Below are 13,620 nucleotides of genomic sequence, written 5' to 3' on the forward strand. Positions count from 1 at the left end.
ATACAGCACATACTCCTATACATACAGCACATACACCTATACATACAGCACACACAGCCTGCAGCACAGACACACATATACAGCACATACTCCTATACATACAGCACATACTCCTGCAGCACAAGTGTCCACAACAATACAGCAGTCCAGGAACCAGCCTCGCATAACCAGGTCACACACACGGACAGCACTGTCTGGGGCGTAGTCACGGGTGGGTCCCATAGGGGCCCACCCAACCATAATGGGGGGTTGGAGCCACCGGTGGGGGGGAGGAAGGAGGGAAACGGGGCCGAAACGACGCAGCGCCGGTCCGCTCTCTTACCTGGGCTGGATCGGATGATGACTGGCCCTCGTCTCCCACCAATGGGAGCGCCCAATCCTGCTCCACAGGCGCCCACTGATTGGCCGATCACTGGTTGGTGGATCGCAGACGTCTGGAGTGACGTGTTGCGCCTGCGCAGTACAGCACCAGGCCACAAAATCTGCGCCGTCCTCCAGCCGGTCGCCATTACGGCGAGGGGCGGAGAGTTCGGTTGGCGTGTTGTCAGAGGGGTGACGCCCATTACCTGAATTCTTCTGAGCAGTGACGGTTGTGGAGAAACACCTGAGTGACGACGAGACGTAGCGGAGAGGTAACTGTGGCTCTTCGGAGGTTGTAGGACTAATTATCCCAGCATGCCTTGCCAGGAGGGATTGTGGGATTTGTAGTTTTCTCTTTGCTGTCGCAGATGCTACACGCAGCTCGGCTCTGTGCTTGTTCCTTCTTTTTCTCTTCCCCAGAATGTCGCACCTTCTTCTCATGTACAAGGGGCGAATTGTGTGGGCTGTGCGGATAGGAACGGTCTAGAGCTGCGTTATTCCGCCTGCAGGACACGTTCTCCAAGACTGCAACTTTTCTGTAAGTGCTGGAGTCTTATAGGGACGGTGTCTTCCCCCTCTTGTGGGGCCGTCGTCCCGCCGCCCTCTCTCGCGGGGGGCCGTCGTCCTCTCATGGGGCCGTGGTTTCAGCATCTTCCCGCCCTCTCTCTCGGGATCGGGTCCTCCTTTCCTGTCTCTCAGGATCGGGGTCCTCCCGCCCCCTCTCACAGGGCCGTGGGGTCGGCGTCCTCCCACCCTCTCTCTCGGGGTCGGCGTCCTCCCGCCCCCTTTCTCGGGATCGGGGCCCTCCCACCCTCTCTCGGGGTTGGCGTCCTCCCGCCCTCTCTCTCTCGGGGTCGTGGGGTTGGCGTCCTCCTGCCCCCTCTCTCAGGGTTGGCGTCCTCCCACCCTCTCTCTCGGGGTCGTGGGGTCGGCGTCCTCCCACCCGCCCTCTCTCTCGGGGTCGGCGTCCTCCCACCCGCCCTCTCTCTCGGGGTCGGCGTCCTCCCACCCGCCCTCTCTCTCGGGGTCGGCGTCCTCCCGCCCTCCCTCTCTCGGGGTCGGCGTCCTCCCGCCCTCTCTCTCGGGGTCGGCGTCCTCCCGCCCTCAGGACTTGTTCTTGTGCGGTATGGGCTGTAGTCAGTTGCTTACCACTAGAGATGACCTAATATGTTCGTCTCCCTTCTTATTCTGCAAGCTATAGCGCTTACCGACAAAGCTGCAGCGGGAACCCGGATGCCTGGAGCGTGCCGATAATCAGGTTTCGGGGTCGCAGCGGCATGTGTTGCAGCTGTGTGACAGTCACAACACCCAAGTTCTCCATGTGTTGTGAATGTCACACCGCTGCAACCCTGAAACCTGATAATCTGAGCGCTCCAGGCATCCGGGTTCCCGCTGCAGCTTCTTCGGTAAGCGCTATAGCTTGCCGAATAAGGAGGGAGACGAACATTCGCTCATCTCTAATTCCCACTTAGAGTGGCAGAAAACATAATCACTATTGTCCCCGAGAGATGGGGCAGCGGTTGGGGTCCGGTGCTTGGCCATGTCCATACCAGCCCCCTTCTCTGTGACAGCTGATATATAGGAAGAGGAAGGGGCTGACACACTACTAAAGTGAATATTCCTGATGAGCAGCCACAAGAAAGTCACAGGGATGAAAGTGTTTTTACTTGGACACAGACTGAAAGAAGCCCTCCTCCTCCCATCAAAGTTTTTATCCTCTTAATATATGCCAATCATATTATATAGCACTGTGTACAGCGTCAGACTGGGGTAGTTTGGGCCCACCAGAGAAAATCATTCTTGGGGCCCACCATACTTAAGGGGTCCTAGCTGCAGAGTCTTCCCTTAGCTTCCATCATCTAGTCAAGCTGAAAATCGGAATTTTTACAACTATATACATGTCCAAACAATCACCTAACAAACCAGCAAAATGCTCATTTGTTGGGTGCAATGATTTATATGCTTGATTTAAAAACATCCTTATCGGCAGCAGATAATTTTGTGTAAACAAGTCAAGTGCTGCCGAGAACAATTCTATTCTGTAAGAACAGAAAGATTGTATTAATTAGACATGTGCCACATACACACCACTCACACGCTAGACACGGGGCACATACACACCACTCACACGCTAGACACGGGGCACATACACACCACTCACACGCTAGACACGGGGCACATACACACCACTCACACGCTAGACACGGGGCACATACACACCACTCACACGCTAGACACGGGGCACATACACACCACTCACACGCTAGACACGGGGCACATACACACCACTCACACGCTAGACACGGGACACAGACACACCACTCACACGCTAGACACGGGGCACATACACACCACTCACACGCTAGACACGGGGCACATACACACCACTCACACGCTAGACACGGGGCACATACACACCACTCACACGCTAGACACGGGGCACATACACACCACTCACACGCTAGACACGGGGCACAAACACACCACTCACACGCTAGACACGGGGCACAAACACACCACTCACACGCTAGACACGGGGCACAAACACACCACTCACACGCTAGACACGGGGCACAAACACACCACTCACACGCTAGACACGGGGCACATACACACCACTCACACGCTAGACACGGGGCACATACACACCACTCACACGCTAGACACGGGGCACATACACACCACTCACACGCTAGACACGGGGCACATACACACCACTCACACGCTAGACACGGGGCACATACACACCACTCACACGCTAGACACGGGGCACATACACACCACTCACACGCTAGACACGGGGCACATACACACCACTCACACGCTAGACACGGGGCACAAACACACCACTCACACGCTAGACACGGGGCACAAACACACCACTCACACGCTAGACACGGGGCACAAACACACCACTCACACGCTAGACACGGGGCACATACACACCACTCACACGCTAGACACGGGGCACATACACACCACTCACACGCTAGACACGGGGCACATACACACCACTCACACGCTAGACACGGGGCACATACACACCACTCACACGCTAGACACGGGGCACATACACACCACTCACACGCTAGACACGGGACACATACACATGCTGGATTAGAGATGAGTCGACCCCTGGATATTCAGGTCCGGCGGTTTCGGCTGAACAGTTTGAAAAAAATAAATAAATTTGGGTTCGGGTACCAGAACAGTACCCCAGGCCCAATTCACTTGAATGGGAGCCCAAACATCAAGTTTTTGCCACTTTGTCATGTGCATGACTGCGTGGCAAACACTGCTTCTGATCAGTGGTAAAAACATTACCACCGGTTAGACAGCCGTGGTTCCCATGCTGTCAAATGACAGCGTGAGCCCGCAACTGTGATCGGAGGTATAAAGTTTAGCTGCGGTCACTGGCGTTGGCTAATGGGACTGCTGCTCCCATCAGCCTACGCCTGCTGCTGCTAATAACAGCAACAGCAGGAGCGGCTGATGGGAGTATTCAGCAGCCTGTGCTTAAAATAAATAATTAGAAAAAAAAAAAAACTACATGGGTTCCCTTGTATTTAACTGACACTTACTGGCTGCAGCCCTCAGCTGTCAGTGTTAGCAAGGCTGATTATCAAGAATAGAGGGGTCCCCACACGGTTTTTATTTTATTTATTTATTTTTTATTTAAATAAATAAGTTTAAAAAATGAAGTGGGATCCCCCGTCATTTTTGACAACCAGCCTATTAATCTCATGGAGCTCTCCGCAGCTGAGTGAGGGGAGTACAATGAGATCAATAGAAGCCGGCAGCAGCAGGTGATGAGAAAGCACTCTCTTCACATCACTTGTTGCTGAGTAGTGCAGACGGCCTGCCGGCATCGGGTATGGAATAGCGCACTTACCGCTCGGTGCACGTGATCAGAATACAGGGCTGAGCAGGCACTAATGCGAAGGAGGCAGGATTTGTAGTGCTGGTCAGGGGGTGGGCCCACCGGAGGATTCTCCGATTTCCCGGTGGGCCGTTCCGACCCTGACTGTGTACTTACAGTTGCTCATTTTGCCTTACTAACCTGCTAATTCTTTTCTTTTCCATTAGGTCTATGAGATCACATGATTAATAGCTGAATCCTTCTAAGCTCGATGTAGAAACAGGAGGTCAATTTTCCCTGCATGGGAGCAGCTGGCTCAAGAGTTTAAGATGGGGATGATTCATGCAAGGACAAGAGACTTCCTGTTTCTACATAGAACAGAGAAAAGAGGAGATGTAAAGAAATTCTGTCATCAGGATCATCCATGTTAAAATAAAGATATGTGCATGATGTTGCTGTCATACAGATTTAATAGTTACCTTCAATTACGAAATCTGCAGCCTAGTTCTTGTTAAATCATCATTATACATTTCGGTTTCCTAATCTCTACGTGCATCGGGGCAGGACTGTGGGTAGGGTCTTCGCCTCTGCCACAGCCCCTCCGCAGCCTCAGCTGTCTGTATCTTGTCAATTAAATTTTGCACTAGCGCTGATTTCTTCACTGAAGGTATCTATTAAACCTGTATGACAGCGCCATTATGCACATTTTTTAGTTGTGGGTAACCTTAATGACAGGTTCTCTTTAGCTGTGTGGAAGGGAAAAATGAGCAATTGTAAGTACACAGTGCTATATGATAAGATGATTGCAATATATTAAGATGATAGCTTTAATGGGAGTTCACAGGGACATTGGAGTTCTAGTGATCTACTATATAATTGTCTAAGGGTCACTTCCGTCTGTCTGTCCTTCTTTCTCTCTTTCTTTCTGTCACGGATATTCATTGGTCATGGAATCCAAGTCGCTGATTGGTCGTGGCCGTTTTGCCACGACCGATCAGCGACGGGCACAGTCTGGCGGAAAAATGGCCGCTCCTTCCTCCCCGCAGTCAGTGCCCGCTCCGTACTCCCCTCCAGTCTGCCCTCACACAGGGCTAATGGCAGTGGTAACGGGCCGCGGTGTAATGCACTCCGTTACCGCAGCTATTAACCCTGTGTGACCTACTTTTTACTATTCATGCTACCTATGCAGCATGAATAGTAAAATGATCTAATGTTAAAAAAAAAATCGTTATATACTCCCCGTCCGTCGGCCCCCGGATCGACAACAGGCCTTTCCTGCTCGGGACGCTCCGGTAACCGGTCCACGCTGCTATCTCGCGAGATGATGACGTAGCGGTCTCGCGAGACCGCTACGTCATCATCTCGCGACACCGCAATGCACTCTTCAGACCGGAGCGCACGAGCAGCGTCGGTAACCGCTTCGCTTGGATCCAGGGGCTCCGGAAGGTGAGTATATAACTATTTTTTATTTTATTTCTTTTTTTTAACAGGGATATGATGCCCGCATTGCTATATACTACATGGGCTGTGCAATATACTACAAGGGCTGTGCTATATACTACGTGGCTGTGCTATGTACTATGTGGCTGTGCTATGTACTATGTGGCTGGGCTATGTACTATGTGGCTGGGCTATGTACTATGTGGCTGGGCTATGTACTATGTGGCTGGGCTATGTACTATGTGGCTGGGCTATGTACTATGTGGCTGGGCTATGTACTATGTGGCTGGGCTATGTACTATGTGGCTGGGCTATGTACTATGTGGCTGGGCTATGTACTATGTGGCTGGGCTATGTACTATGTGGCTGGGCTATGTACTATGTGGCTGGGCTATGTACTATGTGGCTGGGCAATGTACTATGATGTGGCTGGGCAATGTACTATGATGTGGCTGGGCAATGTACTATGATGTGGCTGGGCAATGTACTATGATGTGGCTGGGCAATGTACTATGATGTGGCTGGGCAATGTACTATGATGTGGCTGGGCAATGTACTATGATGTGGCTGGGCAATGTACTATGATGTGGCTGGGCAATGTACTGCGTGTGTGTGTACAGCTCTGGCAAAAATTAAGATACCACTGCACAGTTTTATAAAAATCAGCTTCTCTACATGTCTGTCAGCCATTCCATTCCAGTGTCAGTTGAATTCCAACCAGAATACACCTCATTGTACTTAATGTGCTTCTGATTAGGTGATCACCTGAACTAAATCTTATTTAACAAAGGAAAGTATTAAAAAAAAAAACCTGCTGTGGTGTTCACAATCCTTTTGCAATAGGACAAGCTGGATGGCAAAACAAGTGCTAGTAATATCCCAAAAGTAATGAAAAAAAAAAAACTTTTAACCATGCTGAGGCTATGTGCACACATTGCGGATCCGCAGCGTTTTTTGTGGTGCAGAAACGCTGCAGATCCGCAATTGATTTACAGTACAATGTAAATCAATGAGAAAAAAAAAAGCTGTGCACACGTTGCGGAAAATCCGGTGCGGAAACGCTGCGGTTTAAAAGAAGTAGCATGTCACTACTTTTTTGTGGATCTGCAGCGTTTTTGTACCAATTCCATTATAGAAATCCGCAGGGTTAAAAAAACGCAGCAAATCCGCAAAAAAAATGCACAAAAAACATTGCGGATCCGCACAAAAAACGCGACAAATCCGCAGCTGCGTTTTCTGCCAGGAGAGGCAGAATCCAAACCAGAAATTCCTAAGGCTAATCCGCAACGTGTGCACATAGCCAAAGAGTTGAAAAGTCTTGAGTGAGAAAAAGAAGGGCTCATTTCTGATTTTACTAGCAGAGGGATACAGTGAGTGTCAGGTTGCCTACATCCTTAAAATTTCTAAGACTGCAGTCCATTACATACAGGTCAAGCAGCATACATTGGGGACAACAAAGCTACAGACCGGCAAAGGGTGAAAACGAATCAAGTGACCTACAAAAGGAATGGCAAATGGCAGCTGGGGTGAAGTGCATGGCAAGAACAGTTCGTAACAGGCTCCTAGAGGCAGGGCACAAGTCATGTAAAGCTAGAAAAAAGCGTTTCATCAATGAGAAGTAAAGGAGAGCCAGGCTGAAGTTTGCCAAAACCATACAGATTGGACCATAGAGGGCTGGAGTAAGGTAATCTTCTCTGATGAGTCTAATTTTCAGCTTTGCCCAACACCTGGTCATCTAATGGTTACATCAAGACCTGGAGAGGCGTTCAAGCCATAGTGTCTTGCACCCACTGTGAAATTTGGTGGAGGATCGATGATGATCTGGGGATGCTTCAGCAAGGCTGGAATTGGGCAGGTTAATCTTTGCAAAGGACGTATGAATCAAGCCGCATACAAGGTTATCCTGGAAAAACTGTTGATTCCTTCTGCTCAGGCAATGTTCCCCAACTCTGCGGATTGGTTTTTCCAGCAGGACAATGCACCATGCCACAGAGCTAGGTAAATCAAGGTGTGGATGAAGGACCACCACATCAAATCTCGGTCATGGGCAGCCTAATCTCCAGATCTAAGCCCCATTGAAAACCTCTGGAATGTAATCAAGAGGAAAATGGATAGTCACAAGCTATCAAACAAAGAAGAACTGCTTAAGTTTTTGTACCAGGACTGGCATAAGGTCACCCAAAAGCAGTGTGAGACTGGTGGAAAGCATGCCAAGACGCATGAAAGCTGTGATTAAAAATCATGGTTATTCCACAAAATATTGATTTCTGAACTCTTCCTGAGTTAAAACATTAGTATTGGTGTTTCTAAATGATTTTGAATTTGTTTTTTTGCATTATTTGAGGTCTGCAAGCAATGCATTTTTTTGTTATTTTGATCATTTCTCATTTTCTGAAAATAAATACAAAATTTAGTGCTTTGAAAGAATATACCTATAAAGAGAAAAATCAGACAATCTGAAAATTTTGCAGCGATCACTTAATTTTTGCCACAGCTGTATGTGTGTGTGTGTATATATGTATCTATGTGTGTATGTAATCTCTTTCTTTCTTTCTTTCTTTCTTTCTTTCTTTCTTTCTTTCTTTCGCCTGTCATGGCTTCCGTGACCAATCAGCAACGGGCACAGTCCGATTAGTCCCTCCCTACTCCCCTGCAGTCCATACTCCCCGCAGTCACGGCTCACACAGGGTTAATGCCAGCGGTAACGGACCGCGTTATGCCGCGGGTAACTCACTCCGTTACCGCCGCTATTAACCCTGTGTGACCAAGTTTTTACTATTGAGGCTGCCTATGCAGCCTCAATAGTAAAAACATCTAATGTTAAAAATGTCTAATGTTAAAAATAATAATAAAAAAAAAAATCATTATATACTCACCTTCCGCCGCCTTTCCGACGCTCCGGTGACCGGTCCATGCAAGCGGCAGATTCCGGTGCTAAGGTTGGTGTGCGACAAGGACCTGTCATGACGTCACGGTCATGTGACCCCGACGTCATCACAGGTCCTGCGCGAGAAGGACCTGCCATGACGTCAGTCATGTGACCGCAACGTCATCGCAGGCCCTGCGCAAGAAGGACCTGCCGTGACGTCACGGTCATGTGACCGCGACGTCATCACACCCTCGGACCGGAAGCTGCCGCCTGAACCGAACACAGGCGACAGAACTACAAGGGGCCCCTCGGAAGGTGAGTATATGTTTTTTTTTTTTTGTTGTGTTTTTTTTTATCCTGTGACATACGTGGCTGGGCAATATACTACGTGGCTCTGTGCTGTATACTACGTCGCTGTGCAATATACTACGCGCGCTCTCCTTACTCCCCGCAGTCGGCGCCCACTCAATACTCCCCTCCAGTCAGCGCTCACACAGGGTTAATGGCAGCGCGAACGGACCGCGTTATGCCGCGGTGTAACGCACTCCGTTAACGCTGCTATGAACACTGTGTGACCAACTTTTTACTATTGATGCTGCCTATGCAGCATCAATAGTAAAAAGATCTAATGGTAAAAAAAAAAAAATCGTTATATACTCACCATCCATCGGCCCCTCTGATACGGAACAGGCCTTTCCCGCTCCTCGCGACGCTCCGGTGACCGCTCCATGCATTGCGATCTCGCAAGATGATGACGTAGCGGTCTCGCGAGACCGCTACGTCATCTCGCGAGACCGCAATGCATGGAGCGGTCACCGGAGCGTTGGTAACCGCTTCGCCTGGATCCGGGGGCCAACGGAAGGCGAGTATATCACTTATTTTTTATTTTAATTTTATTTTTTTTAACAGGGATATGATGCCCACATTGCAATATACTCCGTGGGCTGTGCTATATGTACTCCGTGGGCTGTGCTATATGTACTCCGTGGGCTGTGCTATATGTACTCCGTGGGCTGTGCTATATGTACTCCGTGGGCTGTGCTATATGTACTCCGTGGGCTGTGCTATATGTACTCCGTGGGCTGTGCTATATGTACTCCGTGGGCTGTGCTATATGTACTCCGTGGGCTGTGCTATATGTACTCCGTGGGCTGTGCTATATGTACTCCGTGGGCTGTGTTATATATATACTCCGTGGGCTGTGCTATATACTACGTGGCCGGCCACGAACAATCAGCGACAGGCGCAGTCCGGACGCGAATTGGCGCAGGATTTAAACCACATTTCACTAATTTGTCGCGGCCGGCCGAATCCTGTGTATTCAATGTATTATTCTAAAATCTTCATAAATAAGCTACATACATATTCTAGAATACCCGATGCGTTAGAATCGGGCTACCATCTAGTGTGATATATATATCACTGCATGTGTGTGCTAACAGCGCAAGAAGAAATTAATGAGCTGGTTGTAATCAAAGTACACCCCCCTTCCCAAGAATGCGGTCCCTGAGAATCTGCTGGGGTGGGGGGCTGATAAAAGGTCATCGAGGGCCCTAAATGGCCCTGCGGCCTGAGGTTCCCCACCCCTGGGTTATGGTATCGGTTTCATGTTGTGCATATTTTAAAATGTTATATACAAATGTGTCTTATATAATATTTCTATGTCTGGAAAAGTATGAGCATTTTTATCTATTTATGTATATTAAAAAGTTACTGGGTAGATTAAATAATATTTATTTATTTTTTTACAGATGCTTTGAGCTTTTTCGTTTTCAAATTAAAAATGCCAGTCTGTTACGTTGAACATTGTAAAACTTGTTGGAAACCTAACGATCCATACAGCATGATGCATTCCTTTCCACGGAACAGACGTTTACTAAGGGAATGGCTTAGTCGCCTTCCAAACAAAAACCTGAATATTGACCAGACTCTGGAGCGCATACTGTCCAGTAAGCAGGGGGTGTATCGGATATGTACCAAACATTTTACCGTGGACTGCTATTACGCTACAAATAGCTCTCGTAGATTAAAAAAAGGAGCCCTTCCCACAATTTTTCCTTTGCCGCCATGTAAGGACCGTGAAGATCAACCTGAATTAGATGATTCCGACCAAAGTAATGGACTTAAAAAACGGAAACCATCATCTTTCATCGAACACAGCTACGCGGTAACGTCAGAGCCTATTACTATAAATATAGAACCGGATGACGCTTCTGAAGGACACATGCAGACAGTAGTGGAAGAATACTTTACAGTGACAATAGAATAATCTGATGAAATTACATTGTAATTTAGTCTACGTTCACATTTGCGGTCTGCGCCGCAGCGTCGGGCGCCGCATGCGTCATGCGCCCCTATATTTAACATGGGGGCGCATGGACACGCGTCGCACTTGCGTTTTGCGCCACATGCGTCCCTGCGGCGCCCGCGTCCGGGCGCAGAGGACGCAGCAAGTTGCATTTTTGCTGCGTCCAAAATCAATCAAAAAAAGGACGCATGCAGCGCAAAATGCAGCGTTGTGCATGCGTTTTGCTGCATTTTTGTTTGCGTTGTGCGTTGCGGTGCCGACGCTGCGGCGCACAACGCAAATGTGAACGTAGCCTTACTCAGACTTCGCCAAACTCAAAAAGATCCTAAAAATTTACAAAAGAAATTTCTGAACCATTCCATCCCCTGTGTGGTACACGTAACGAGCATATAATGGTCGACCCTTCCTGTTTTACTTGCATTGTAGCTACCTAGCACAATTCTCACCACTTCATTTGCAGGGACAGTTGTCAGAAATATTGCATTGCAATCATTCTAATAGTTCTAATCCATCGGATGTGACAAAGCTTTGTTAGTTGGAGCATCTTGTGATACACAAATGTAATGGAGAAAAGCTGCTGCCTTAAAAAGGAAATGATTCAAAAAGGCAAAGTATTTTAATAGACATTAAAAATGTCACTTTTGGTGTTTTATTTATGTATTTGCGGTTTGTACATGGTGCTTCTATGACCATCGGAGACTAGTAGTTTGCTCATTACCTTCTACATCTGCAAGATTAAATGAACTCTTTGGAATTACCTGAATTTCTGTGTTGATTGCTAATAAAATGTGATCGGAGTGTTTTGATAAGTAACAAGATTTATTAACTTTTAGTTGAGCACATTTGGTAAACATCCACACCACAGCGAAAAGTTTGTGAACCAGTCCTCCCTAAAATTGTGTTTCAGGCCGTCAATATTTAATCGATGCCTTGTGTTCACAACCCTTTTACAGATCATGCCACGCTTCTCCATAGGGGTACAGACATGACTCTGCCTTGGTGTTTCCAAAAGACAATTATTTTTTTTCCCCCCACAACTGTAGTTTAGTTAGTTTACTTTGCATCAGTACATTGTTGCCTCACCAGGCTTCATCAGGGGCTCCTGACCTTTATATACTCCTTTATATACTCCTGTAAAATTTTTTTGATACCTTTTGAATTTGTTGTTCCCTCAATTATCGTAATACATCCAGGTTTTGAGTTTGCAAAACCAATTTGCTCCCTTCACCGTGCTTCATAGCATAGCTGGGGTGTGGTTTTAGTATGTAGTGTTCTGTTTCAGCATAGTTTGGTTTTCCTTTGTGTCCTCTGTCTATAAAACATTGTGGAACATCAAGTTATTTCTGCCAAACTTTAGACAGGGTACAATGTGTTTGCCTGGCTTAAGATTAAAGGGTTTTTTCAATACTTCATATTGATGGCCTATATGGGATATGTCATTAATATCAGATTTCTGGGGCGACACTTGGCACAGCTCAATCGACTATGTAGTGACTACAGACAAGCACTGCAGATCAACACCTATACCATTAACGGACCTGTGTAGTTTCGCTCTGCAAGTGAGCACATCTGGCCGACATAAACACAGATGATTGGCAGGAGTGCACGCACCCATACACCTTTCTTGCAAAAACTATTTCAGTATCCAAGCTTTGTGTGCATATATAAAATGGTCTAAGAACTGACGTGGGACACTAACATTTCCATTCTCCTCTTCTAATTGAAGGAACTTCTGCCAATTTGCTGTTAGAGAAGTCATTCATGCATAGGTTTGCTTTTTTTTTTTCTCTGTACTTTGGGCTCATAAAACAGATTATCAGTATATTTTTGTGTTATTACTTTTTGTTTGTGAAATAATCAGATAATTTAATAGTAATCAATGCAGAAATATGGGAGATTCTTAATGGTTCACTTTTTTATTACTTTGGATGACAAAGTGTAATTAAAATGGTAAATCACAGCCTTTGAGCCCTGGCCACGTTTCACCTCAGCTCCTTGCTTCATCATGGGAGAGGGAATTGAAAATTGATGGGTCTAAGTATTTTGGCTAACAGCCGATTAAAAATATTTAATTTGTAATAGACATTAGTGATGAAATGCTTCATTTAGTTTATGAACAAGATTTTGAAACTGGTATTGTTTATTTCCAGAATGCCATTATGACTTGTGCACATGGATGTTGTAGTCCTTTATTATTTGTGAAGATTCAGCGAAACCTGCAGCCTGTCTAATATATATATATGGGCGCCTCACGTCTTTGCCCCGACAAATGATGTTGAAGGATCATTGGACATAATTTCACACACCACCCCAAAAATGGGCTCGACAAAATTGTTGGCACCTTCAACTTAATATTGAATTGCACGCCCTTTGAAGTTACTTATTCTAATCAATAGCTTCCTATAGCAAACAAAAAGCTTCATGCACTTCTCAGCTGGAATTTTGAACCGCTCTCTTCTTTTGTAAATTGCTCCAGGTCTCTCATATTTGAAGGCACCTTCTCCCAATAATAATTTTAAGATATTTCCACAGGTATGTGAGATTTAGATCCGTACTCATTGCTGGCCATTTCTGAACTGTCCAGTACTTTTGTTTCCTTACATTTTTTTGTGCTTATTGATGCATGTTTGGGGTCATTGTCCTGCTGGAAGACCCATGGCTTAGGACACAAACCCAGCTCTTTGACACTGGGTACTACATTCAAGGCACCCAGTGCCGAAGACAGCAAAACAATCCCAACACATCTTTGAACCTCCACCATGTTTGACTGTAGGTACTGTTAAT

General features: G+C 46.9%; 1 protein-coding gene and 1 long non-coding RNA gene across 3 annotated transcripts in view; one reads left to right on the forward strand and one right to left on the reverse strand.

Moving 5' to 3' along the window:
- Positions 1–535, reverse strand: part of ZMYND11 (zinc finger MYND-type containing 11) — a 72,034-nt gene extending 71,499 nt beyond the window's left edge. The window contains exon 1 of the mRNA XM_077268552.1: positions 323–535. The gene's annotated coding sequence lies outside the window, so the exon portion shown is untranslated. The remainder of the gene's footprint in view (positions 1–322) is intronic.
- LOC143781757 (uncharacterized) lies at positions 493–11,593 on the forward strand. 2 transcript variants are annotated; one of them, XR_013216803.1, is made up of 3 exons: positions 493–632; positions 781–898; positions 10,280–11,593. It is a non-coding gene; the product is annotated as an uncharacterized LOC143781757 (long non-coding RNA). The 2 variants fall into 2 exon arrangements; XR_013216804.1 differs by lacking the exon at positions 781–898.
- The last annotated feature ends 2,027 nt before the right edge of the window (positions 11,594–13,620 follow it).

This window comes from Ranitomeya variabilis, chromosome 6 (assembly GCF_051348905.1).
Source record: "Ranitomeya variabilis isolate aRanVar5 chromosome 6, aRanVar5.hap1, whole genome shotgun sequence".
In the NCBI taxonomy this organism is placed as follows: domain Eukaryota; kingdom Metazoa; phylum Chordata; class Amphibia; order Anura; family Dendrobatidae; genus Ranitomeya; species Ranitomeya variabilis.